We start from the raw sequence: 27,191 nt of genomic DNA on the forward strand, positions 1-27,191 counted from the left end.
TGCCAATATGTATCTGTTTGAGGCAAGGAAATGTTCCATAGCTTTTGACCTTTCTTGCTTCCTTTTGGAAACTGGTCATTTTCTCTACAGAAGATATTCACAAACTCTCACTGTCTTATTTATTTTCTTCTCATTTAAATTGATTTGCTTTCCTGAGTCTTAGAAGGTTTTTTTTTATGTTAGCTCACATATGCTGGTATTGTTCCTTCCTTTACATTTTTTTCCAGAAAGAATATATATCTTGAAGGTTGGAAATTAGTTGTATGAAAGAGATTTTTGATGAGATGGTTTCATTTTCATCTTTTCTATCTTTTCCATTAAATGTCTGAGTGTGATCATTATTTGCAAATCCTCCTGGATAAACTCTATCTGCTGTACTGTGTAGCATGACCAAAGTGCCCCAGCAGCCACAGTTGCACAGTGCCTATGCTTTCATTCCTACCTGTATACATTATGACATGAGTTCAGTTACTCAGTAAAGAATTTCATCCAACATATCTCCTATCTTAATCTTTAATTCCAAATTATTTTATGATTTGCTATGTACCGTGAGATGTACTGAAGTCTATGTCAATTATATATACAGCTATGCTATTGTCAGATCTCATTGTCGTTTTCTCTATGAAAATTAAATTAGTGATGCATGACCACTTCCCTATTAATCATATCTGACAGGCTAGAAATCCTTGCCCATATTACACCTGGAGAGCCTTTGTCTTCGGCCTAGTCAAATATTTTCAAACCATTATGAAAAATAAATTTCAGAACTCTCTTTCTAACCATCACCCTATTTTATTAACCGGATAGTAGTGCAGGTGTCTAAAGCTACCAAATCTGAGAAGTAATACTTCAGGCTTCAAAATATGTTTTTCAGTAATGGAGTAGCAAATATCTATGTCAAGGTACCTGAAGGATTTGAGTAGAAATTATTTGTAGATTTAGTTTGGTTTAGTTTAGTTTTGTTTGTTCGTTTGTTTTTTAATTTTCTTTCTTCCTTTCTTCCTTTCTTCCTTTCTTCCTTTCTTCCTTTCTTCCTTTCTTCCTTTCTTCCTTTCTTCCTTTCTTCCTTTCTTCCTTTCTTCCTTTCTTCCTTTCTTCCTTTCTTCCTTTCTTCCTTTCTTCCTTTCTTCCTTTCTTCTTCCTTCCTTCCTTTCTTCCTTCCTTCCTTCCTTTCTTCCTTTCTTCCTTTCTTCCTTTCATTCTTCCTTTCTTCCTTTCTTCCTTTCTTCCTTTCATTCTTCCTTTCTTCCTTTCTTCCTTTCTTCCTTTCTTCCTTTCTTCCTTTCTCTCTCTCTCTCTCTCTCTCTCTCTTTCTTTCTTTCTTTCTTTTCTTTCGTTTTATCTGCTTTCCATTTTGGAATAGTCAAAAGTGGTACTGTGACTCCTAGTGATTTCAAGTTTTCATCTGTGATGACTGATTTTTTTTATCATTTGTTCCTTCCTCTGGGAAAATTGTAGCTGTTTTCTTTATATTTGCTAGTAAGAATCATGAGAGAGAATTATTTTAAGACACCATAGATTCTCACAGTGTTAGATTAGCCATATATAAGAAATCTTGAACAAGTTCTTTCTTTCCTATAAAGACTTAGATGAAAATTACATGATATGTAGTCTATGCATCGTGTAAGCATGTATCCCTGTAATACAGTATCATTACTGCTAGTGATTGGACATACACTTTGTATGGAATTTGCAAAGCCTGAGGACTGAGTCTTGTCAGGTTTGCTCTGAACTTTTCTTGAACTGTCTGCAAATTTATTTTACTTGGTTTAGTTGTGATACTGATTTCTCTACTTGACCAAGTATTTATGGCTATTTTGATTTCATTTAGCTTCATGTGATAAAATTATAGTTTTAAATAGGTAAAAGTAATGAGCAGGTTTTCTATGTAGAAAGAGATATTTACACACAATTTTGTAGTACACAGAAATACTGTCCTGGTGCCATAGCAGAGGCCTCAAGAAGCACAGACACGGAGTAGAAATGCAGCTGGAGATGAGCAAAACTGATTTTGGGGGGTAAAAAAGAAAATGAAGAAATAGAAACACACGCAAAAGTTGTAGTGTTGTGTGGAGCTGCATACCAACAAATAAAAAGCAAATGTGTAAAACTCCATTAGCAAATATGGAAAAGTGACACGGAGTTGATCCTAAAGTGTGGAAGAAATCACAAACTTCAACATTATATTACTTCTGGTAAAGGACTCCAGAGGCAGATTTTTCCTCTCCAGCAGCTGCAACTAGTGCCTTTAAGACCTGAAAGAGCAATGGAAAGGAGAGTATAACCACAAGAAAGGTAGTAGTAACTAGAAGTATGTTACAATGTCAGTTGTATGATTACTGAGGTCTTTTTTGTATGGAAATATTATGTGTAAATACCATAAAAATGTCTAGACTAAAAATTATTTTTAATTAGACATTTAACATTTCAATAATAATAATAACCATGAAATCTTCGCTTTACATAAAAGATGTGTTTACTGTTTGCACATAAAGACGATTTTGAGCATAACAAGGCTTTTTGCAGAGATAAACCTTAAGAATAAATTGGTTTCTCTAGTGAAAAACATATTTCACTAAAAACAAATGATATTTGAAGTAGTGAAGGTATATGCAAGTGCTTTGCCTGTATCTGTCTTGTGTGGTTACTAGCATCATTACTTTCCAGGCTGCTGTTTCCCACTTGTGTTCAAAAGAAATCAGTGCTGCTGGCAAAGATCTAATTTAACATATCCCAAGGTGTCAGTGCCTTTGAAACATAATTTTCCTACATATTTTAAAGATCCCAATTAACATTGCTATTAATTGATAATGATTGTTAATATTAAAGAGAATGTACTTCCTTTAATGTTTCTTATATCTGTCCAAAAATGATCCTTTATGTAAAGGCACTCTGAAACAAGCTAAACAATACATTTTTTTTTTCTATAAAATTTCAATGGAAATGACACTACCTTTACAGAAGTAGATTCACTGACCTTGGCTGGACTCAGATGTTTTTTTCATAAACAAAAGGATCTTACCATGAGACTTATGTCCACTCTGCATAGCAGCTATTATATATAGTAAATGACCTGAAAGATGGAGTTACTGTGAGAATCCACATATCTGTTCAGGCTATGGCTGTAAGTGTACAGAAATTTATATTTAGTGTTCATAAGCCATTACTAGAAGCAATTTGAATGACATTTGCTAATAGCACAAAGCCAGGAGTTTATGTTCTTCTAAAGCCATTAGCCCTAAAAGCCTCTGATGAATCCACTAGCTGTTAATCAACCCAGAATAAAGTATGTCATTTTTCCAGGGAAGACAGCAAGTCTGCAGAAAGCCTCTCCTGAGGTATGTTATCTAAGATAGCTGCCGCATTGGCATAAACAGCAAACAGACAGGTTCATGGAGTATTCTTCCTTTTTGGCTATCTCTAAGGATTTCTAAAAAGATAAAACTGATCAGACATTGAACATGTGTTTGCATGCCACCATTTAACAGTAAAAGTCAAATAATTACAAGCAGATTTAGTATTTCAGAAAATAGAAGGCTAATTGAAATTCTAGTAAAGGTCCCTACACAAGGTCAGTAAAAATTAAGAGGAAATCCTTACCTTTTATGGCTTTATTTTTCATTGAGAAATGGGATTATATTGTAATGCTATCTGAGGAATTATATTACAGTGTCTTACAAGTCCTTATAATCTCTATTTAAAAAGAAAATATCCTATGAACACAGCAATGGTTTTCCCAGAAGGTTTGTGCACATGTTTGTAGGTGTAAAATTCTTTTGCAACATTCTAAGGACGAAATAGGAATGATTTCTGTCAGACATACCTGCAGAACCAGAATTAAGACCAACTAGTCCATATTAAATTGTGCCTATAAAAAAATGGATGGAAAATTAAAACTGGAATTTCCAATATCCATGGGGGGAAATGCTTAATAATAATCTCTTTCCCCAGTCCTCAACCTTTAACTATGCGTGACTTTTAAGTATGTTACGGAGAGCAACTTTTTTTTCTTCTTTTACACTATAAACAACTTTTATTCCAAAGTATGTATTGGAGAACAACTTTTTTTGCTTGTTCAGATAATGATTAGACAAGGGGGAATGGCTTTAAATGAGAGGAGATTTAGATTAGATGTTAGGAGGAAATTCTTCAGGTGGCGAGGTCCTGGAACAGGTTGCCCAGAGAAATTGTGGATGACCAGTCCTTGGAGGTATTCAAGACCAGGTTGGATGAGGCCCTTGGCAACCTGACTGAGTGGGTGGCATCCTTTCCCATGGCTGTGGGGTTCAAAATAGATGATGTTTAATGTTCCTTCCAATCCAAGACATTCTATGATTCTATAGTTTATAATCTACTCTTAATATTATAAAAATTACAATTTTTATTTTACTTTTATTTTCTGTATATATAGAATTAATGCTATTACTGATTCATTGGTGCAGCTGGCCAAAACTCTGGCTACATGAATATAAGGAAAAGCACAAAAACAAAAATGAAGAAAGATAAAATTGACTAAATTAAGAATTTGTGAAATCCTCATTATCAATGGAGAGTATGTAAATTAACTCATTTAAATGAGTAAGAATCAAGCACCAGAATTTGTGTTTCTTTAATTATGCCAGGTATAAATCTATCCAGCACTTCATCCAGAATCTCTTCTCACCTTTTTCCTGACAGTTTTCCTGTCAGTTACGTATTCTCTACCTCTGTTTCTTAACCTGTGCTCCTCTGTGTGACCCTTGTATTTCACACAAAAAGAAATACAATCTGTGCCTCATATTCACATCATTCACATTTCATTTCTAATAATGAAATCTTAGAACAGATTCTACTGTTCCACTATCCCAGCATGTGACCTATTCTTTCAGCTAATTATTTCGTCATAGTGTTCAACTGGTTTTATATTAAAACTGAATGAATGACTGCTATTATCAAGATTAGACTCAAATTTACAATGCCTCAGTAGCCTTCCCCAATACAATAATAAAAGACAGTAAAACATAATTATTGTCATTATCTGTTATCACTAACTTTTAAATTTCGATCATCTCTTTAGGGAGATTTGGTAAGACTACTGCTATCCTAGGTTTTGAAATAGCTTAAGTATATCTGCTTAGAGAAATTCTAGACTGGATATGTCTGTCATTCAGACGGACACAACTGAACAATGTTCTGAAAAGGAAAGCAAAATACCAGCTTTATACTGCATCTGGGCAATTCATACTGCATCTTGGGCTCTGGGACCCCAGGTGTCCTGAATTGGAGGATCATGGTTGTGGGATTGATAAACTCCCAGTCAACCCCGAAGTTGTATAAGATCTTGACAAACGAGAAAGCTGGGCAATCACCAACAATGTGACGTTTAAAAAGAGCAAGTTCCAGATTCTGCACCTGGGAAGGGGCTACCCTGACTATACACACAGACTAAGGGATGAGAAGCTGGAGAGCAGCCCTGTAGAAATGTATCTGGAGGTTTTGGTCGATGGCAAGTTAAATATGAGTCAACAGTGTGCCCTGGCAGCCATAGGGCCAACCATACCGTGGGGTGCGTCAAGCACAGCATTGCTAGCTGGTTGAAGGAAGTGATTGTCCCGCTCTATTTTGCACTGGTGTGGCCTTACCTCAAGTACTGTGTGCAGTTTGGGGAACCACAGTATAAAAAGGACATAAAATTATTAGAGAGTGTCCAAAGGAGGGCTACAAAGATGGCCAAGGGTCTAGAGGGAAAGACATGTAAGGAGCAGCTGAGGTCACTTGGTTTGTTCAGCCTAGAGAAGAAGAGTCTGAGAGGAGACCTCATGTCAACTTACAGCTTCCTCACTAAGGGGAACGGAGTGGCAGGCACTGATCTCTTCTCTCTGGCGACTAGCCATAGGACCCAAGGGAATGGCATGAAGCTGCATCAGAAGAGGATCAGGTTGGATATCAGGAAAAGGGTCTTCATTGAGAGGGTGGTGAGGCACTGGAAAAGGCTCCCCAGGGAGGTGATCACATCACCGAGCCTGCTGGATTTCAAGAAGTGTTTGGACAATGCTCTCAGACATATGGTCTGAGTTTTGGGTAGCCCTGTGCGGAGCCAGGAGTTGGACTCCATGGTCCATGTGGGTCCCTTCCAACTCAGGGTGTTCTATGATTCTATGCTTCTATCTGTAGGGCTGCGCTCTAGCTAAAAAGTCCTGCTAAGACCTTAGCTTTAGCATATTTGTTAACGGAAAACACCACACTTTGTAGGGTGGATCTGCCTCATGTCTGTCTCAGTGATCTCCATCTGAGGCAGATCATGTGAATAAACCTTTGATAGAGGATTTAAATCAGAAATTTGGGCCTAAGTTAAGATCTCTGGACCATTTTCCCCACTGATGATATCTTTAATTACTTGTGAGGCCTGGCTAAGAAGAACTTTAAAAATTAATGCATTTTGACATTATTATGAATGATTGTAGGAATTAAACTGTTGGCATTTTGCCAAATGAATATTACAGGAAGGCTGAAGGCAAAGATGTATACCAGGATTAGGGGAGGAAGGGAATTGTCAAGACTGACATAAATGCCTTATGGATTGTTCCTAGATAGATTCTTGATTGCTATGAATATTGAGAAAATACAATAACTGTCTTTCATGTCAGTAAGCCGAAAGGTTATTATTTTCAGTTTAAAATTATACTTTCATAGCCACAATTTCTCTTACTTTTCTCTCAGAAATTTCTTATCACTAGATATTAGTGATACCCTTCCTCTAATCCACAAAGTGATACTGCCGTACCCTCTAGAGAAAGAAAATACCAATACAAATGTGCCAGGTATTCCAAGTACTTTATACCCCTTCCTTCTCTGGAAGCCTGCCTGAGGGCTAAATATAGTAATAAAAATACTATTAATATTAATGTAATAAATATTATTAATAATATTAATAAATATTAATATTGATATATTGATACAATGGTAATAATAATATGATCTATGATGAATAAATATTAATTAATTAATATTTAATATTTATTAATAAATATTATTATATGATATCAAAAAGTTAGTAAATAGTGGATGATTAATATTAATAGTAATTTAATAATTAGAATATTATTATTATTATTACATTATATTGGTATGTTTGTCATATTATATTATGTTATGTCATATATATCATATCATATTTTGTTAATGTTATAATAATAAATGTTATATTATTATTAATATATATAAAATAATGAAAAAGAGCCAAGAAAATTAGTACATATATTTGTACATGTACCCTGACTTATACTACCTCACTGTATCAGGCCCTTATGCCTGATCCTCAAAAACGATGCAATTCCAGTGAGATTCTTCTCCTGTCATTATTCATATTGTTTCTGAATAATCTGAGGACTAAGGCATCTCAAAGTTTTTCTAATTTTATTTATCTCTATAGCCTGCAAAGCTGTGCTGATGCTTTCTATGAGATAAATATTTATTTGGGAGCAAAAGAGGGTATAAGATTACGTGAATCAGGGTTTGGTTTTATACCATAAAGGAGCAACTGGTTTGATGAAGAATATGTGACATCCCTTAGAATACAGGCACCATCTTTTTTCCCTCCCACATAGATGAGAAAACCTGAAGGACAGTGTCCAGCCCAAAGTTAGAAACTGGAGCATTGCTGTTCTCTGCTGAACAAATAGCAAAACACAGAAATGGAAACAGTGTTGGGAGGAAAATTAGGTACATTTAAGATTCATGTTGTGTGTATGTTTTTCTGTGTTGTATTTTTGTTGTTGTTGTTTTGGGGGGTGTGGTTTTTTTTTTTTTTTTTCCTTGGATTACATTGTGCTTCAGTATAATAAGACCTCTGAAGAAATCAGGGAAATACCTGATTTTTTGAATAGAAGGACTTGTATTAGAAATGAGCAACAAATAGATTAGAAAATAAAAATCTCTACTTAAAATATTAACACTTGCTTATTCACCTGTCTTATACATAAAAAAAATAAAGAAAGAAATACAATCATTCTGCCTTGTTATATTGTCATTTATTATTTTAAGTACTTTCTATCTATATGTTTTTTTGTTTATTTATTTTTTTTTTCTGAACTCCTCTGTTCCATATATAATCACAGACTCGTAGAATCATTAAAGTTGGAAAATAATTTCAAGATTATCTGATCTAACCATTCCCCTAGCACCAATATTACCCACTAATCCATGTCCCTAAGCACCAAGTCCAACATTTCCTTAAACACCCCCAGAGACAGTGACTCCACCACCTCCTTGGGCAACCCGTTCCAATGCCTGACTACTCTTTTTGAGAAGAAATGTCTCCTCATTTCCAACCTGAGATATCTTTGCATGATATCTCACTTTATGTTCAGGAATTATATTGTATTCTGAGAGGGTATATGCACAACTAAAACCAATACATAAAGACAGCTATAGTAAATATGCATTCAAGATGAGATTTAATTTCTCCAGGCACAAAGTGGGATTTTGTAGTTTTTTATCCGTTCATTTAAATTCTGCTCATGCAGTGACCAATAATTTGTTGCTTGTTTTGAGATATAGGAATGTAATTTACCATTATGGTTGAACTTCAAAATTATGTTCTTGTAAGAGATGGACATTCACACGTCCATTACCATGCTGGTGGGTTCTTACAAATTTTCCTTTATATGCTGAATAACAATAGACTGTTGGGCTAGGCTTTGAGAAACACACAGGAACTATTTGGAAGTTTGTGTTATGAAAAATACTGAAAACAGTAAATCATTACAGCCTTCATGTGGGCAAGATGGTAACTATAGTAACATCACAAATAAGTGGCATACTATAACATATGGTGTTCCATCTCTGTTTCTTTTTCTCAGTAGATTTTTCTCAAAACGTAGGAGGAAGTTCAATGCAAAGAGCCAATTCTGGAAGGTCCAAAGGATCCTTGAAGAAAAATGAAGGCACCAATCATGAAGAAGGCCAACGGCATCTCAGCTTCTATCAGGAACAGTGTAACCAGCAGGACCAGGGAGGTGATCGTATCACCTCAGCTCTGGTGAGGCCGCACCTCGAGTACTGTGTTCAGTTTTGGGCCCCTCAGTACAAGAAAGACATTGAGGCCCTGGAACATGTCCAGAGAAGGACTACGAAGTTGGTGAAGGACACAAGTCCTATGGGAGCAGCTGAGGGAACTGGGGTTGTTTAGTATGAGAAGAGGAGGTTCAGGGGAGACCTTATTGCTCTCTACAACTACCTGAAAGGAAGTTGTGGGGAGCTGGGTGTCAGTCTCTTCTAGCAGAAAACTAGTGATAGGACTAGAGGGCATGTCCTCAAATTGCACCAGGGGAGGTTTAGCTTGGAAATTAGGACACATTTCACATTTCTTCTCAGAAAGAGTGGTCAGGCATTGGAACAGGTTGCCCAGGGAGGTGGTGGAGTCACTGTCCCTGGAGGTGTTTAAGAAAAGGTTGGACTTGGTGCTTAGGGTGTTTAGTGGGTGACATTGGTAGTAGGGTGATGGTTGGACCAGATGATTTTGGAGGTCTTTTCCAACCCTAATGATTCTATGATTCTATGTCTAGAGTAAGAACAAACAATCTTCCTGGATCATGGCTTATGTTATTCTAAACTTCCTGAGGAAAGATGTATTTCTCTGCAGTAACTGACATATAAACTCTTGCTGTAAAACAAACTAAGCCAATCCTCATTTCCAGTTCTTCTATGCATATTCCAAACTTCATCTTTTAAAATCAGACTTAATTAAAACTGGCAAAATTATCAGTGACTAAATAGCTGCAAATCTTATTAATAAAAATTACTCATTTTGAGTTTAATGAGTGTAAAAATGGTTTTAGAACTCTTAACTATAATTTTGTTTTTACACTTGGATATTTGAAGCTCTGAGGCTCAGACTTATACTGCCTTCTGCTTTCATATGCAGTCTAGAGCTAATGTAAATCTACTATAAATATCAATGGCAGCAGCTTTCCCCTTGCCCCCACCACACACACCTTCTCCCTGCAACCACCTCATTGACACTTTGAACTTTGTCTCTTTTCTGTATTTTATTTGCTGTGGTATTTGGTTAGGACTTAGTATTTACATCTACACATACAATAAAGAGCTAGCAACTATCTTGCTCGTAAATACTGAAAAACAGAAGCTCCACCTACTCAAATGGAAGACTTCAAAATAGTGGGAGATCAATGACTCTCTTTGTTTATTCATCTGTTTCCTGGAGTTTGTAATAGGGGAAAGGCAAGCAGGGGGAAAGGACGAAAATAAAACCAAGACTGAAGAAAGTTCTAATTTTCATCTAATTTCCAGACTTGAAAAAGATCTTTTTTAGGCATAAGCATCAAGGAAGAAGAAAGGTCTGTAGAAACAACTAATTTTTTGAGCAGCTCAGATGGGAATAAAGACTGCAGGGGATACAAGCACTGCCTGGAAATAGTGAAAGAAATTCTAGTGAGCAAGAGATAAGTGGCTATACTGCAGACCTCAATAAAGTGAGGAGCTACTTTGCTAGTGTCTATCCTGGAAGCTGTAGAAACATGGAGCTGTGTATGGACAAATTTAATCCCGATTCTCTATGTAAGATTATAATATACTGTATATTAATTCTACCTAATGGGTGCATTGGCAATATTAGGTATCATTGATTTCTTACTGTGATAGTGCAGACCCATATACAAGGACAAGATTTTAAATGATGGTTTTATATTCCCCCTCACCTTTCTCTAGCTTACGGATTTTGAAAGCGAGATTTCTAAATCCTTCAGCAATATTTTACAGTACCTGCAGTATGGCTGGATGTGGAGTAGGTGCCCCAGAAATATGCTTACAGGCAACAAGAGGGGAAATAACAACAACAACAACAACAACAACAACAACAATAATAATAATAATAATAATGTCTTTAGACCTACAGAGGTCTTACAGAATTCATTACTTTATGAAAAGCTCTGCTATATGCCCTCAGTAAAAAAAAAAAAAAAAAAAAAAAAAAAAAAAAAAAAAGCTCGTCTTTTTGACATCACCTCTGTATAATGTTGTATTGGATTTACATTTCTATTAAATCACTCATATTTTTATTTGTCTTGTGGTAGTAGTGAAGTAGGAAGACACACAGTTATTAAATCTCCCCAAGAAAATCCAAGCAATTTAATGAATTTACCTGCAAAATGCAATATGGGAAGATGCATTTCTTTAAAAAGGAGGATAATTAGCAATTTCAACCATTTAAATAAGGAGACATTACATTGTCTTTTGTGCTTGCCTGTATCCTAGCTCATCCCGATACAACTATGTTCATTACAAGAAGTGTTTTCTTTTCTTAAGACCTTTCTTAAAGAAGAAATCATTACAGAAAATATCAATACTGAGGTCTGGCATTAACAAATGTGATTCTTGTATATGGTTAATAATGATCATAGTACTTTACAGTTAGTGATAATTATTCTTAATGCCTTGGAAGAAATAATCAAATGCAGCAAGCTGCTGATCTTAACAGCAGAAGGCAGTATAATTTGTGTTAGTATTAGATTATTTATGAATACATTTTCAAATCCACCAAAACTCAGCCATACCAAAAACATTATGCATTGCTTTTTTCATCTTCTTTAAAAAAATCTGTTAAGCTATAATAACTCAGAGACCAAGGCTATTATACATAAGAAATATATGTATTTCATGCTACCTGCTTTTGACCCCTTTAAAGTTTGGCACTTAGTATCTTGCTTCTTTTAAGAAAGAGAAAGAAGATTTTCCTGGAGTTTTACTCCATCTTAAGACAGATGTTAGAAAGGTAAGAAAGAGACATAACCATACTAGACAATTGATAATCTTCAGCTAGATATTCTCATTAAGCAGCCTAGAGAAGCACACTTTCAAATTCATTCAGAAAATATAAAAGGTCAAATGATAACTTGTATTGATTTTATAATCACCTAACTACCTCTGTTAGGTTCAATGATATGAGACTTTTTGGAGATACCACAGTAAATGGAGAACATTTAGGAATTTGGCTGAAATTATATGGTGAAGAAAACATACCAGGATAAACTTTTCTAGTTCTTTGCTTTAATCCTTATTTTCTAACAACCACTGCTTTAACTGTGGGGTTTGTTTATTTATTTATTTATTTGACATCGTTCCCCCTTTTCTCTATTAATTCTGCTCTTACTGAAGATTAATTCTTCTCTTACTAAAGTTAATTGCAAGAACTATTTAGACCAGTAACAGCTGAGTTAAGGCAGCTGTGAATATGCAATAAATTATATATAAGCAACTGCCACAACTACTCATCCTATCCTTTTCTAATTATGATATCTGAGCTACAACATCAAAGAGTTCTTAGTAAACATATTCTTAACTTACACTAGATTCATGCAAAAAGAGTTGAGAACTCCTCCATTCTTAGGCCTTAAGTTAATTAAAGAATAGAATACCTTACGTATCCTTAAAATAAACACAAGGTTAGGAAATAACCTCAAAAAACATGTTTTTTTTTTTTTTTGTTTTTTCAGGGAGTTACATGCTCCATTCTAAGAGCAAACATAGGGATATGGGAGTAGAAATGAACTGCTACTTGTAAAAACAAACAAACAAAGAAACAAAAAAGGAAATTAATGTATCTCAAAGTGGTTTGCAAAGTAACAGATGTGAAAAAAAAAAAGAAAGAAAATGTTGTTCAGATTGGAAGATTAGCAAGAAAGAGCTTATTTATCAAAATATTTTCCAAAAGTTTATCTAAAATATATATGTGAATTAAGTTAGCAAATAACAACTTTCTTATAAATTATAAATTAAATTCTTATTTGGTCCCTTAATTTAATATCTGACTAAACTACTTTTGGTAATACTCTTATTGAAGTGGGGAGTAAAATAAAAGGAAAGTATCTCTGAAAATTTAGAAGTAAAAAAGTGAACCTAAAAAAGAACCTAAACTTGAAAATTAATTAAATTAGTTTCTCCATCTTAGATACACACTCTGAATTTTGCGATATATTTTTACACGGAGGACAAGGACTTGTGTTGTAACTAAGGTGAGTAGCTACAGATGTTTTAAGTAGCATCTGGAATATTCTTTGGAACTGTTTATTTAGGTCATTCTGACCTGTTAAGAAAACATTATTTCTCCATTCTTATTTTCATGAACAGCATGCTAAAATGAAACGTGCCTTCTCTAATTCAGTATCCGCTAGAGAAAATAGTTGGAAGAGTTGTTTTGCAAATGTCTTTAAGATTTCAAATCTTTAAGTGCTCTTCAAAGAAATGTTGAATTATTAAGCAATACGTATTTGCTAAATTGAGACACCTCTGTATGCTCATTTATGTCGTTCAGCTCCATTTACCTCCTACCAGAACAACAATATGACAAATGACTAACTGATCCTCTATTTGAAAAAGTTTTCAAGCTAATTCTAAAACAATTCAATTGAATCCTCTGGGGAAAAAAAATAAATTTAATAAATATATGATTTTTTTTCTGTTTATTTTATTTCATATGGTTACTTGCATTAATGCAATGCACTTAAAAAAGAGAGAATATGTTTAAAGTGTACATATCAGTTTTCTATTTGAGTCAGTATAATCAGTGATGAACATGAAAATTCATGTCATGGAGGGAAATTCAGGGTTTATTTTAAATCCCCTAAAGTGGTATCACCAAGTACATGGAACTTGGAGATTTGATGGGACAAGTGTGCCATATTGTATTGGAAGCTGGAAGCAAGTGAATCCCACCCTTATATTTAGTCCTTTAAATCACCCCATTAGCTCCACTGTGTGTATAACCGAATAACTGATTCAGTTGTACAATAGCTGATAATCTAGCTATGTAAGTGGGTAATTGATTAAAGGAAACTTGAACATTTTCTTTCATGTTGACATTGGACACATTGTAAACATTTATGTGGGATCCAGCTCACAGATTAAAATACCTATGTTTACATATCTTCCTGTGGGCTTTCATCATGTGGCTAGCAGGCCACGTGTTGCTCCCTGTTGTAGATGCTTTTAGTGAGGTAGACAGAGACACAGATCCTGTCTTCCTTTGAATAGCCTTAAAATGAAAATAGTAGCTGTATTCTTTATATTTTGCATCTAATCCATTGTCAGCTGAATTTAAAATTGCATAAAAAGTCACAAATTATAAGAGCAAAATAACAACTCTTATAATTAGGCATAGTCATTTTGTACGGATTCCTAGATCTTTCTGTTCAGAGAAAAGCTTTCTAAAACATCACAAACAACACTTCAGGATTTCTTCAGACTGAAATACTGTCACTGCTTACTTCAAAAGCATGATGTTAACATCTCTTAGTAATTGTATTGTAAGTAAAAGAACCACTTCTTTCACTTATTCTTCTGTTTGTTTGTTTGTTTGTTTTAATATGTGGGTTTTTTTTTCTTGGAAGCATGGACATCAACCACCCTTCTTTTCTACAAATGTGTAATAGGGAAAGATGGAACAAGAAGAAAAACAGTACACTTCTATCTGATTGTCTCTGTGTTTGCCTCTCAGCATAAGCAAAATATCTCCTACACCACAGTGCCTGTGAACGACTTCTTAGGTCAGTTATACTTTATCATTATGCCATTAAGTATAAATGTTAAAAGCAAAGGTTGCATTTTCCTCCGTCCTTCCAGTACAAGGGAAAAATATTGAAAGGAACAGGTGGACCTAAATGATCAATATGCATCTGCGAGGCTGGTGTCACTGGCAGAATTTTGTGTTTCTCAATCATGGCATGGTCTACACAATGTGAGGCCTGCTGCCTGATAGTTTGCACCTCTTTTAGAGGGGAAAAATAATTTTTGTGCAGGGGAAAAGGGATAAACACAGGCCTGCTGGTGATAATCACACAGTATCACAGATTTCTAGGTTGGAAGAGACCTCAAGATCATCGAGTCCAACCTCCGACCTAACACTAAGTACTCCACTAAACCATATCGCTAAGCTCTACATCTAAACGTCTTTTAAAGACCTCCAGGGATGGTGACTCCACCACCTCCCTGGGCAGCCCGTTCCAATGCTTAATAACCCTTTCGGTAAAGAAGTACTTCCTAACATCCAACCTAAAACTCCCCTGTCGCAACTTTCGCCCATTCCCCCTCGTCCTGTCACCAGGCACGTAGGAGAACAGACCAACCCCCACCTCGCTACAGCCTCCTTTAAGGTACCTATAGAGAGCGATGAGGTCGCCCCTGAGCCTCCTCTTCTCGAGGCTGAGCAAGCCCAGCTCCCTCAGCCGCTCCTCGTAAGACTTGTTTTCCAGACCCCTCACCAGCTTGGTCGCCCTTCTCTGGACTCGCTCGAGCACGTCCATGTCCTTCCTGTAGCGAGGGGCCCAAAACTGAACACAGTACTCGAGGTGCGGCCTCACCAGAGCCGAGTACAGGGGCACAATCACTTCCCTAGACCTGCTGGCCACACTGCTTAAGGTATAAGGTATGGAACAGTGCTTAAGCACACTGCTTAAGGTATAAGGTATGGAACAGCCTGTCAAAATCTGAGACTGCGTGCTGGTGAGATCCTTCAGTCTGCTCCAAGAGGCACTGGGTACAGTGAAGCACATTTGAATGTTTCTACACCGATGCACTCAGTATGAGGAACAAGCAGGAGGAGCTAGAAGCCTTGTCTCAGTCCCAGAGCTACAACATCACTGGCATAAGTGAAACCTGGTGGTAAGAGTCCTGGGACTGGTGTGTTATGGTGGATGGTTATAGGCTCTTCAGAAAGGATAGGCAGGCCAGGTGAGGCAGAGGGGTGGCGCTGTGTGTAAGGGAGGGGCTAGACTGTATAGAGCTTGCAGTTGGAGATGACACAGTTGAGAGCCTCTGGGTAAGGATTAAGGGACAAGCAAATAAACTGGATGTTGCTGTGGGAGTCCACTGTAGACCACCCAGCCAGGATGATGACATTAATGAAATATTAAGAAAGAAAAAAAAAAAAAAAAAAAAGATACCTCTAGATCTGCTGGCCTTTTCCTTTTGGGGGACTTCAATTTGCCAGATGTGAACTGGGAATACCACACAGCTGATACAAACATATCCAGGAGTGCCCTTGATGATAAGGTACTTGAACACCTTGATGATAAGGTACTAAGGGAGCTGATTAAGAAAAGGTGCTCTCTTAGATCTGTTGCTTGCAAAAAAAGAGGGTCTCATGGGTTAAGTGGTGATTGGTGGCCATTTTGGCCACAGTGACCATGAAGTAGTTATGTTTAAAATCTTTTGGATGAAAACTGCCACCAAAACTTCAACCCTGTATACGGAGAGAGCAGACTTCAGACTGTTCAGGGAACTAGTTAGTCAGGTGCCCTGGGAAACTGCTTTTGAAGGCATTGGGGTCCATCAGTGCTGGTCGCTTTGTAAGTACCACCACTTAAGAGCACAGGAGAAGACAATTCCAAAATGTCACAAGCCAAGCAGGCAGGGCCAAATGTTGGCTTGGCTGAGCAGGGATCTTCTTCTAGATCTTAGATGGACAAAGAAAGTGTAAGGTCACTGGAAGTAAGATCAGTCAACATAAGAGGACTACAGAGATGCTGTTCACCATGGTACAGAGAAAATTTCTGTGGCCAAAGCTCAATCAAAGTTAAAGCTGTCCAGTAGTTTGGGGGACGATATGGAGTTTTTTTGTTTTATTTATTATTATTATTATTATTTATTATTATTATTATTATTATTATTATTATTATTATTATTATTATTATTATGTTAACAGCAAAATGAGGACAAGAGAAAACAATGAGTTATTACTTGATGAAGATGGTCACTTGACAAACAAGGACATAGACAAAGCAGAGATGTTTAATGCCTACTTCACCTCTGTCTTCAACACCAATGATGAGCTCTGGGACCCCAGGTGCCCTGAGCTGGAGGATCATGACTGTGGGAACAATGAACTCCCAGCCAACCCCAAAGCTGTACAGGATTTGCTGCTCCACCTGGTTGCATATATGCCTAGGGGGCCCAATCAGATTAATTCCAGAGTACTCAGAGAGCTAGGTGATGTCATTATGAGACCTTTCTGAATTATATTTCAATGATCTTGGTAATCTGGAGAGGTCCCAAGTGACCAGCAGCTAGCAAATTTTGATCCTATTTTCAAGAAGGGCAAGAAAGAAGACCCTGGTAATTACAGGTCTGTCAGTCTCATTTCAGCACCTCGTAAGATTATGGAGAAAATTATTCTAGGAGTTATTGAAAATCATGTGACAGACAATGCACTCATTGGTCATAGCCAACACACATTCACAAATGCAAGCTTCTGCTTAACAAACTTAATTTTCTTTTATGACAAGGTCACCCATCTAGTTGACCAAGGGAAGCCCGGAGATGTCATCTTTCTGGATTTAGCAGAGCTTTCAATACTGTCTTTCACAGCATCCTTCAGGACAAAATGTCCAAAATATGGCCAGATAAATGCATAAAACTGTGGGTGAACAATTGGTTTATGGGTGAAATGCAAAGGGTTATAGTAAATGTGGTTATTCAGGCTGATGGCTACGGTTCCCCATGACTCCATTTTAAATCTAGTCCTCCTTAATGTTTTCACAAATGACTGGGATGTGGGACTTGAAGACATACTGAGTAATGGATCTGGAGGTTTTGGTCGATGGCAAGTTAAATATGAGTCAACAGTGTGCCCTGACAGCCATAGGGCCAACCATACCATGGGGTGCGTCAAGCACAGCATTGCTAGCTGGTTGAAGGAAGTGATTGTCCCGCTCTATTTTGCACTGGTGTGGCCTTACCTCAAGTACTGTGTGCAGTTTGGGGAACCACAGTATAAAAAGGATATAAAATTATTAGAGAGTGTCCAAAGGAGGGCTACAAAAATGGCCAAGGGTCTAGAGGGAAAGACATGTAAGGAGCAGCTGAGGTCACTTGGTTTGTTCAGCCTAGAGAAGAAGAGTCTGAGAGGAGACCTCATGTCAACTTACAGCTTCCTCACTAAGGGGAACGGAGTGGCAGGCACTGATCTCTTCTCTCTGGCGACTAGCCATAGGACCCAAGGGAATGGCATGAAGCTGCATCAGAAGAGGATCAGGTTGGATATCAGGAAAAGGGTCTTCATTGAGAGGGTGGTGAGGCACTGGAAAAGGCTCCCCAGGGAGGTGATCACATCACCAAGCCTGCTGGATTTCAAGAAGTGTTTGGACAATGCTCTCAGACATATGGTCTGAGTTTTGGGTAGCCCTGTGCGGAGCCAGGAGTTGGACTCCATGATGTTGTTGGTTGTATTGGGCTTATGTGGCAAGCTTTTGGTAGTTGGGAGCTGCAGGAATGGCCTCTGTGAGAAGAATACAGAAGTTGCCCCATGTTAGATAAGGGCCAGTTTCTGCTGTCTCCAAAGGGACCCGCCACTGGCCAGAGCTGAGCCCATGAGCAACACTGGTTGGGCATCTGTGAGAGCAGTTTTAAGGAAAGGAAAAAAACTGCTCTGCAACAGCAGCTGGGAGAGCAAGGAGTGATAAACAGCCCTGCAGACACCAAGGTCAGTGAAGAAGGAGGGCAGGAGGTGTGGGAGTGTGGCCATGGGGGTTGAAAAGCCCCATGGTTGGTGATAACATCAGACTCTTGACGATGAGGCCATCAGGAATGTAAAGAGTTTAGAGGCAACATGGAGAATGAAGTTATGTCATCAATAAAGTGGCAGCACTTACTGATCCTAAAAGAACCTTGGTTCCGTGTGGTTATTACGCCACAAATGGAGCCCAAACAGGGACAACCTGAAGAACAGGGACAGGCTAACAGAACAGGGACAAAACCAAAAAAGGAATGAATAGGGACAGGCTAGCAGAACAGGGACCAGGACAGGAACAGGGACATTGATCGCCTCATGAAGATAGGTTCTGCCAAACTCAGCAAACCGCTCAAAGAAGCTCGTACAGAAAGTCGCTGGAAATTGGCACACTGGAGCTGGAAAGAGGCTCGTATAGAAAGTCGCTGGAAATAGTCGCACCTGATCTGGAAAGAAGCTCAACCTGAGAGAAGCGGACCTGCGCACACACCTGCCCCTCACTGGCCGAAGGTAAGCAGTTGCACGCTATGGGGAATCATATGTCCTTAGAAACAAAAAAAGGCCTGGTAACGTTACAGCTTATTCCCCTTATTAACAATCAGTTTATGATCCTGAAACATAGGACCAAATTGAGGTCAAGGCGTGGGACTATGCTACTAAAAACGACAAGGTTGCGGTGGGATTGCTTGGCACCTGGCGGGCAGTCTCTGAGGCCTTAAAGAGCAATGTGGGACCACAGTCAGAAACGTGTGGTTTGCCAGCTAGTGAGGGATCTGCAGGCTCGTCCACCGATCCTTCCGCTACACCATCAGCCCCCCCGCTGCTACAGCCATCGCAGGCCTTTGTTGTTACGCCCCCTGGTGACCTGAACGTTCATTTTGATCCAGGCCCTATAGGCCCTGAAAAGAGCTGAATCTGTTTCCCTTCGATCCGGGAGGAACAGGATACATAGGGCCCGAAGGCCGAGTTGCTTAACAACTTAAAGCGAGACACATTGTTCCCATGACTAGCCCTGGAACTCTCTGGTGTTTGTAATCAAGAAAAGGAATGGAAAATGGAGACCATTATATGATCTGAGAAAAATTAATGAAGTCATGGAAGATGTGGGAGCACTTCAACCAGGATTACCATCTCCAGCTATGTTCCCCCAGTCGTGGACATTAATAGTAATAGACTTAAAGGATTGTTTGTTAAACACTTGCCAGAATTCGGAAAACTTTGCTATGTTTATGTTTCAATTGATATGTTTTCTAATTGTATTTTTGCATCTGTTCATGCAGGAGAAAAGGCAAAGGATGTGTGTAAACATCTTCTATCAGCTTTTGCGAATTTAGGAGTTCCAAAAATGATTAAAACAGATAATGGGCCAGCATATGGGGCCCATGCAGCCCACTTTTTTTTCAACAGTGGGGCATTCAACATCTGACGGGTATACCTCATTCTCCCCACGGGTCGAGCAATTATTGAACAGGCCCATGGCACCCTAAAAGCTATGTTTCTAAAACAAAAAAGGGGCAATAAGGATAAGACCCCCAGGAAAAGATAGCTAAAGCATGCTATGTTCTTAAATTTTTAAATTGATGTGCAGAGGAAGGTCCTTGTATCTGTCCATGCAGGAGAAAAGGCGACAGACAGATCTGGGAGAAATTCAGTTAAAGGCACAAGTCATGGTAAAAAATTAAAGCACCAATCATTGGGAAGTACCCTGCACTCTAATAACTTGGGGCCGAGGTTTTGCTTGTGTTTTAACAGGAGCCGGTCCTAGATTGGTGTCAGCACGATGGGTCCATCCGTCTCATCATCTGCCTTGACATGATCACAGCACTCTCCTCCGCGGTTTGGATTCCAGCTCAAGCAAAAAACAACGTATGGGAGGGTCCCGCTGGCATATGCAGGACCCACAAACAAGAACTTCAGGAGCTGGAGGGGCAGCCAGAGCCATCCCAGCTGGGCTCCACCCCATGGTGGAGCAGATCTCCTTGCTACAGCCTGTGGAAGAGCCCCTGGTGGAGCAGGTGGATCTCACCTGAAGGAGGATGCAGCCTATCGAGAACCCCTGCAGGAGCAGACTCTGGGCCGCAGCTGCAGCCCATGGAGAGGAGCCCATGCAGAAGCAGGGGATCTGGCAGGAGCTGATGCCTGTTAGGGACCCGCGTTGTAGCAGTTTTCTCCTGATGGATGGACCCTGTGGTTTTAGTTTCTCACTGCTCTATCTTGGAAGTAATAGGTAATAAATTTCATTAAGCTCCCTATGCTGAGTCTGTTTTGCCTGTGATGGTAATTGTTGAGTGATCTCCCTGTTCTTATCTCAATCCTTGAACCTTTTTCATTGTATTTTCTCCCCATTTCCCTTTGAGGAGAGGGAGTGAGAGAGCAGTTGTGGAGCTCAGCTGCCCAGCTGAGTAAAACCACCAGAGTGGGTCTCTTCCAACTTGGGGTATTCTATGACTTGGATTCTTCAAAAATGGAGTTTCTTAGATGTTAAATTGCACGTCAAAGGTTCCACGTTCCCCATGGATCCTCAGATTAATTGATTCTATTTTATTTTCTAGAAATTTCGCTGGCCATTCTTTTTTATATGTTAAAGAATCAAAACAAATATATAAGAAATCTAAAATTACATTTTTCTGTAACAAGTTTTCTAGCTGATATATGACCTTAATTTATTTTTAATAATTGTTTTCAGCTCTGATATCCATGATATCACATCCATATAAAGTGGTAATTGAAATAAATTTATGTTGGATTTCGCTAGACAGAACTTTACTAGAGAACAAGAAAAATGTGCTTCACTCCTTTCCCTGTGGATTAGAATTGCCCCAATGGTACAAGTATTTTTTTTTATGACGTAATCAAGATAGAATCTGAGCTAAATAAGCCTAGACAGAATTTTTGAAACAGGAAAAAAGCCTATTCCTAGATATATATTGAAGAAATCAAGTGCTAAGAAATCCTTAGAGAAAAAGCTATACAGGAAACGAAGTAAGAAAAAATATCAATTGAATATGGTATATGGATACAACTTTATTCACCTATGTTCTGAATGTCATAATCCATAAGGTGTACATTCAGAAAATTAAAATACAAAGCTAGAATACAAAGCTAGAAACTTATTTGTATCTCCAACAAGCCTAACCCTTCAGTTTTTCAACCTTCTGTCTCTGAAAACCACACTTTTTCCTATTTCTTTTCTAACTTCCTTTAGAATTAAGGCAAATTTAAAAATGATGAAGATCCTTTAATAGAACTGGCTTAGTGATTGCTTATAGAACATAATTTTAGAGTTTTGTGGGATTCGTTGTCATAAATAGATTTCTATTGCTTCCACTACTGTTTTTGCCTGGGATCATTTGAAAATGCTTCTGAATGACTAAGAGGAAATATTTGAAGGGCTTCAAACTTAACTGTAGTTAAAAATAATCAGATTAATAACAGTTATTTAGTGCCTCAGTATATATACATCCTTATATATGTGTATGAAAACAGTAAATCCAAACACTCATATCTAGATAGACAAAAACTGAATAAAAACGGAAGATTAGAGAGTCTATTAAAGAGTGAAAAAAGGAAGAATGAGTGTCACAGAATGCTTGATTCTGATGGAAAACTTACTGAATATCAACCAAAAACTGAAGTTGAACATTTCAGAGTAACCTACATAAATCAACTGATGTTAAATTTATAGAACTATGAAACATATGTTGTATTCCTTAAATATGTAATAGAAGATAATAGTTTTAAATTAAAAATATATATTTCAAAATAAAATATTTAGAACATCAAATAATTATTTAAACATGAAAGTAACTCTATTCCTATTTCAACTTTTAAGAATATACAGGATGCCAGTAATAGCCTAGAAATAAAAATATTTTGAAAGTGTGTGGCATAATTGCTGGAGGTGACTTATTGAGGCTAAACATATGTCCATATCATAAGAGAAGGATCAGCACTGAGGAAACTTCCAGGGTGAGATGTGGCAGATATGCAAGGAATCTGTTCCATGATAGTCCCGTTGGCAACATAATCTGCACCCTTAGGTATTGGCAACATCAGGGGAGCTTGGTGTGTTGACTCTTAAGAGATTCAGCACAGAGGGTGGAGTAGGGTGAAGACACCATGGCCAGGCTCTATGTTATCACTGCAGGGATGGGGAACCCAATGGTACTATGAAACTGATAGACTGCATGGCCAGCCCTAAGTCTAACTGATAACCAAATCATGTCCTCTTGGTGAACTTTTTTCATTATACTCTCATTATAATGCCAAACCACACCCCCATCCCAAAGGCTACCCGTGTCCAAGGGGCAACTACCCCTCACTGAGCATGCGCTCTGAATTCCTCTGAGCATATACATTCAAAACTAAAACAAGAAAAACTTATAACAATCACACCGCAGACACATATGACTAGAGTCACTCAAGCTCCACCTAAAAGTAAGAAAATAATATAAAAATAGCTCAAGAGAGGAAAATGTTAGGGAAGACACCACCACAGACAAGTTGGGAGGACATCGCTGACTTCCGGGATCAGTCAACGGGCTGAACCTGTCTTTCCCCCCATAGGGACTCCTGTTGGGTGAGATTCAAACTCTCGGTTATACCTAGTGCTTCCCTGAGAAACCTAACATTCTCTAGAGAGTTGTTTCATAAGCTAGCACATGTAGTTGGTTATGTTTGTCATATTCTTGGTATTTGCATGTGCTTTGCAGACAGTGCATTTATCACCAGCAATTCAAAAGAACCTGTGCTCCGGTTGCCTCAATAAAAAACAACAGTCATTTACTAGACTGAAAGTGTATTGCACAGAGGAAGAACTGGAGATCTGCATGCAGTCACAAGGCTATGATCTCACTGCAATCACAGAGACATGGTGGGATAGCTCTCGTGACTGGGATGCTGTCATGGAAAGCATTTTAGAAAAGACCGGCCAGGAAGGTGAGGTGGTGGAGTTGCTCTTTATGTGAGAGAGCAACTGGAATGCATGGAGCTCTGCCTAGGGGTGGATGAAGAGTGAGTTGAGAGCTTATGGGTAAGGATTAAAGGGCAGGCTACCATGGCTGAGGGTGTTTGCTACAGGCCACTTGATCAGGAAGAGGAGGTAAATGAAGCCTTCTTCAGACAGTAGCCTCTCAGTCACAAGCCCTGGTTCTCATGGGGGAATTCAACCACCCTGCTGGGAGGACCAAGCAGCTAGGCACAAACAGTCCAGGAGGTTTCTGCAGTGCATTGATGACAAATTTTTGACACAGGCGTTAGAGAAGCCAACAAGGAGAGGTGTGCTGCTGGACCTTGTATTAACAAATGAGGAAGGACGAGTTGGAGATGTGAGGATCAGGGCCAGCCCTGGTTGCAGTGAGCATGATATAGTGGAGTTCAGGATCTTGAGAGGAGGAAGCAGGGCAAAAAGTAGGATTGTGACCCTGGACTTGAAGAGAGCAAACTTTGGCCTCTTCGGGGATCTACTTGGAGGAATCCCGTTGGTTAGGGCCCTAGAGGGAAGGGGGTCCAAGACAGATGGTCAGTATTCAAGTATCACTTCCTCCAAGGTCAAGATCAGTGCATCCCTATGAGTAAGAAGGCAAGTAAAGGGGGCAGGAGACCTGCATGGATGAGCCAGGAGCTCCTGGCAAAGCTCAGACAAAAGGAGGAAGTTTACAGCATGTGGAAAAAGGGACAGGCCACTTGGGAGGAATATAGAGCGTCCTGGTTTCAGCTGTCAGAGTATGCAGGGATGTGACAAGGAAGGCCAAGGCCCATTTGGAATTAGATCTAGTGAGGGATGTAAAGGACAACAAGAAGGGCTTCTTCAAATACATCAGTAGAAAAAGGAAGACTGGGGAAAACGTTGGCCTGCCGCTGAATGGGGCGGGTGCCTTAGTGACAAACGATACAGAGAAGTCAGAGTTGCTGAATGCCTTTTTTAATTCAGTCTTTACTGCTAAGGTCAGCCCTTGGGACTCTCAGACCCCAGAGACAAGAGAGGAAGTCTGGAGAAAGGAGGACTTTGCCTTGGTCAAAGAGGATCTGGTCAGAGATTATCTAAGCAAACTTCCCATCCACAAATCCATGAGCCTCAATGGAATGTACCACAGGTGCTGAAGGAACCGGATAATGCTATTGCTAGGCTATTGTCCATCATCTTTGAAAAGTTGTGGAGAATAGGAGAGGTGCCTGAGGACTGGAAGAAAGCTGATGTCATGCCACTCTTCAAAAAGGGCAAGAAGGAGGACCCAGGCAACTACAGGCCAGTCAGCCTTACCTCCATCCCTGGAAAGGTGATGGAACAGCTCATCCTGAAGGTCATCTCCAAGCACATGGAGGATAATAAGGCGATCAGAAATAGTCATCATGGATTCATCAAGGGGAAATCACTTGCTGAGTGGACCCTCAGCAAGTCTGCTGACGACACAAAACTGGGAGGAGTGACTTACACCCCAGAGGGCTGTGCTGCCATTCAGAGGGACCTTGACACACTGGAGGGTTGGGCTAAGAGGAACCTCAACAAGGGCAAGTGCAGGGTCCTTCACCTAGGGAGGAATAACCCCAAGCACCAGTACAGGCTGGGGATTGACCTGCTGGAGTGCGGCTCTGCAGAGAGGGATCTGGGAGTCCTGGTGGACAGCAGGCTGACCATGAGTCAGCAATGTGCCCTTGTGGCCAAGATGGCCAATGGTGTGCTGGGCTGCATTCAGAGGAGTGCTGCCAGGAGGACAAGGGAGGTGATCCTACCCCTTTACTCAGCCCTGGTGAGGCCACACCCGGAGTGCTGTGTCCAGTTCTGGGCTCCCCAGTACAAGAGGGACATAGAACTACTGGAGTGAGTCCAGAGGAGGGCTACAAAGATGATTAGAGGACTGGAGTACCTGTCATATGATGACAGGCTGGAAGAACTGGGCCTGTTTAGTCTGGAAATGAGAAGACTGAGGGGAGACCTCATTAATGTATGTAAATATCTGAGGGGAGGGTGTCAAGAGGATGGAGACAGTCTCTTTTCAGTTGTGCCCAGGAAGAGGATGAGAGGCAAAAGGCACAAACTGAAGCACAGGAGGTTCTGTCTGAACCACTTCTTTACTGTGAGGGTGACAAAGCACTGGCACAGGTTGCCCAGAGAGATTGTAGTCTCTCCTTCTCTGGAGATGTTCAAAACCTGCCTAGATGCCACCTTGTGCAATGTGCCCTAGGTGATCCTGCTCGGCAGTGGAGCTGGATTAGATGGTCTTCAGAGGTCCCTTCCAACCTTGTCCACTCTGTGATTTGTGCATCCATGATCATATTCATCATGACCAGACATATAGTGCCGACTGCACTATTTTTGCATCTGTGATCATAATTCAATATAATTAATGCTACCAGACTTACAGTACTGCAATATTGTGCTATTTGTGCATCCACAGTCATATTAATTCAATATATTTAATGCAACCAGACTTACAGTGCCAAATTCGGCATCACTCAGAATCTAAGCCCAGCCACCCACAGCCCCTCTGATATCTGAGGAGAAGCTGGAACGTGAGGAGGTTTAGGTCCTGCCAGATTTCCTTTCCCTTTAACTTAATAAAGTGAAAGGAATTATAAACAGTAGTTTGATTTATATTGAAATGTAAGAGTGAGAAAATAGAAGATTTTTAATAATTTCTTGACTTAGAGAACCAGCTTCTCCCTGTGGTGGTTCTAGTTTGCTGGGCAGCTGGACTCCACCACAACTACTCTCTCAATCTACCTCCTCCTCCTCCTCCTCCTCAGGAGAGAGGGAGATGGAAGTATGCTGGAAAGAAAAAGAAATGCTCATGGACTGAGATAAGGGTAAATTAATTAAAGGAGGAAAAAAAGAGGGAAAAACCAAGGAAGAGGGAAAAAACAAGGAAAGGCTATGTGGAAGCACAGAGAGGAAAAAAAAAATATACCCTACTTTCCATCAATGAGCGATGTTCAGCCACATCCCAGGAAGCAGGGCCTCAATACATGTAGCAGTTGTTCAAGAGGACAGCCATCTTCATAATGAGATCCCCTCCTCTCCCCACCCTTTATTGCTGACTGTGACATCATATGGTATGCAATATCCCTTTGGTCAGTTTAGGTCAGCTGCCATGGTGATGTCCCCTCTCCACCTCTTGCCCAATTCCAGCCTACTTGGCGGGGGGGGGTGTGTGTGTGTGGAGGGGGGAGGTTGGAGGGAGTCTAGTTGCTGTGCCAGCACTGATCAGCAATAGACAAAGCATTGCTGTGATATCAGGGCTGTTCTAGCTACAAGTGCAGAGCACAGCACTATGTGGGCCACTGTGCAGAGAAAGTTAACTCTATCCCAGCTAGACCCAGTATACTCCCATTTTTTTGTTGTTGTTTTTTGTTTGTTTATTTGTTGGTTTTTATTGGTTTGTTTCCAGAATATAGACATAAAGGCAGGCTGATACTAGTGGCCGTTGACTTTTCTACATGTTTTGTAGCTAGTGTCATTTCGGTACAGTGGGTTCTTTTTTTCTGATGCTGAACTGCTATGTCATGTTTCAGTCATTCAAGGTTGGAAGTAATCAGGAGTAAGACCAATAAATGTTTTTGTTACAATTATTTGTTTTGGTAAATGACTTTAAGAAACACCATGTGCAATAATAATGCAATAAGTCAAAAGGAAAAGCAAAGCAGAGCAGTACAGAAGAATATATGTTGATTTACTGAACAGGGAAAAACAAAA

The 27,191-nt window shown here is 39.3% G+C and overlaps 1 long non-coding RNA gene across 1 annotated transcript; it reads right to left on the reverse strand.

Moving 5' to 3' along the window:
• Positions 1–358: 358 nt before the first annotated feature.
• LOC106040524 (uncharacterized) lies at positions 359–26,602 on the reverse strand. Its single transcript, XR_010826506.1, has 4 exons — positions 26,412–26,602; positions 2,978–3,073; positions 2,191–2,255; positions 359–1,476 (listed from the first exon to the last, which is right to left on the reverse strand). It is a non-coding gene; the product is annotated as an uncharacterized lncRNA (long non-coding RNA).
• Between the last annotated feature and the right edge of the window lie 589 nt (positions 26,603–27,191).

Source organism: Anser cygnoides, chromosome 1 (genome assembly GCF_040182565.1).
Source record: "Anser cygnoides isolate HZ-2024a breed goose chromosome 1, Taihu_goose_T2T_genome, whole genome shotgun sequence".
NCBI classification, from domain to species: Eukaryota; Metazoa; Chordata; class Aves; order Anseriformes; family Anatidae; genus Anser; species Anser cygnoides.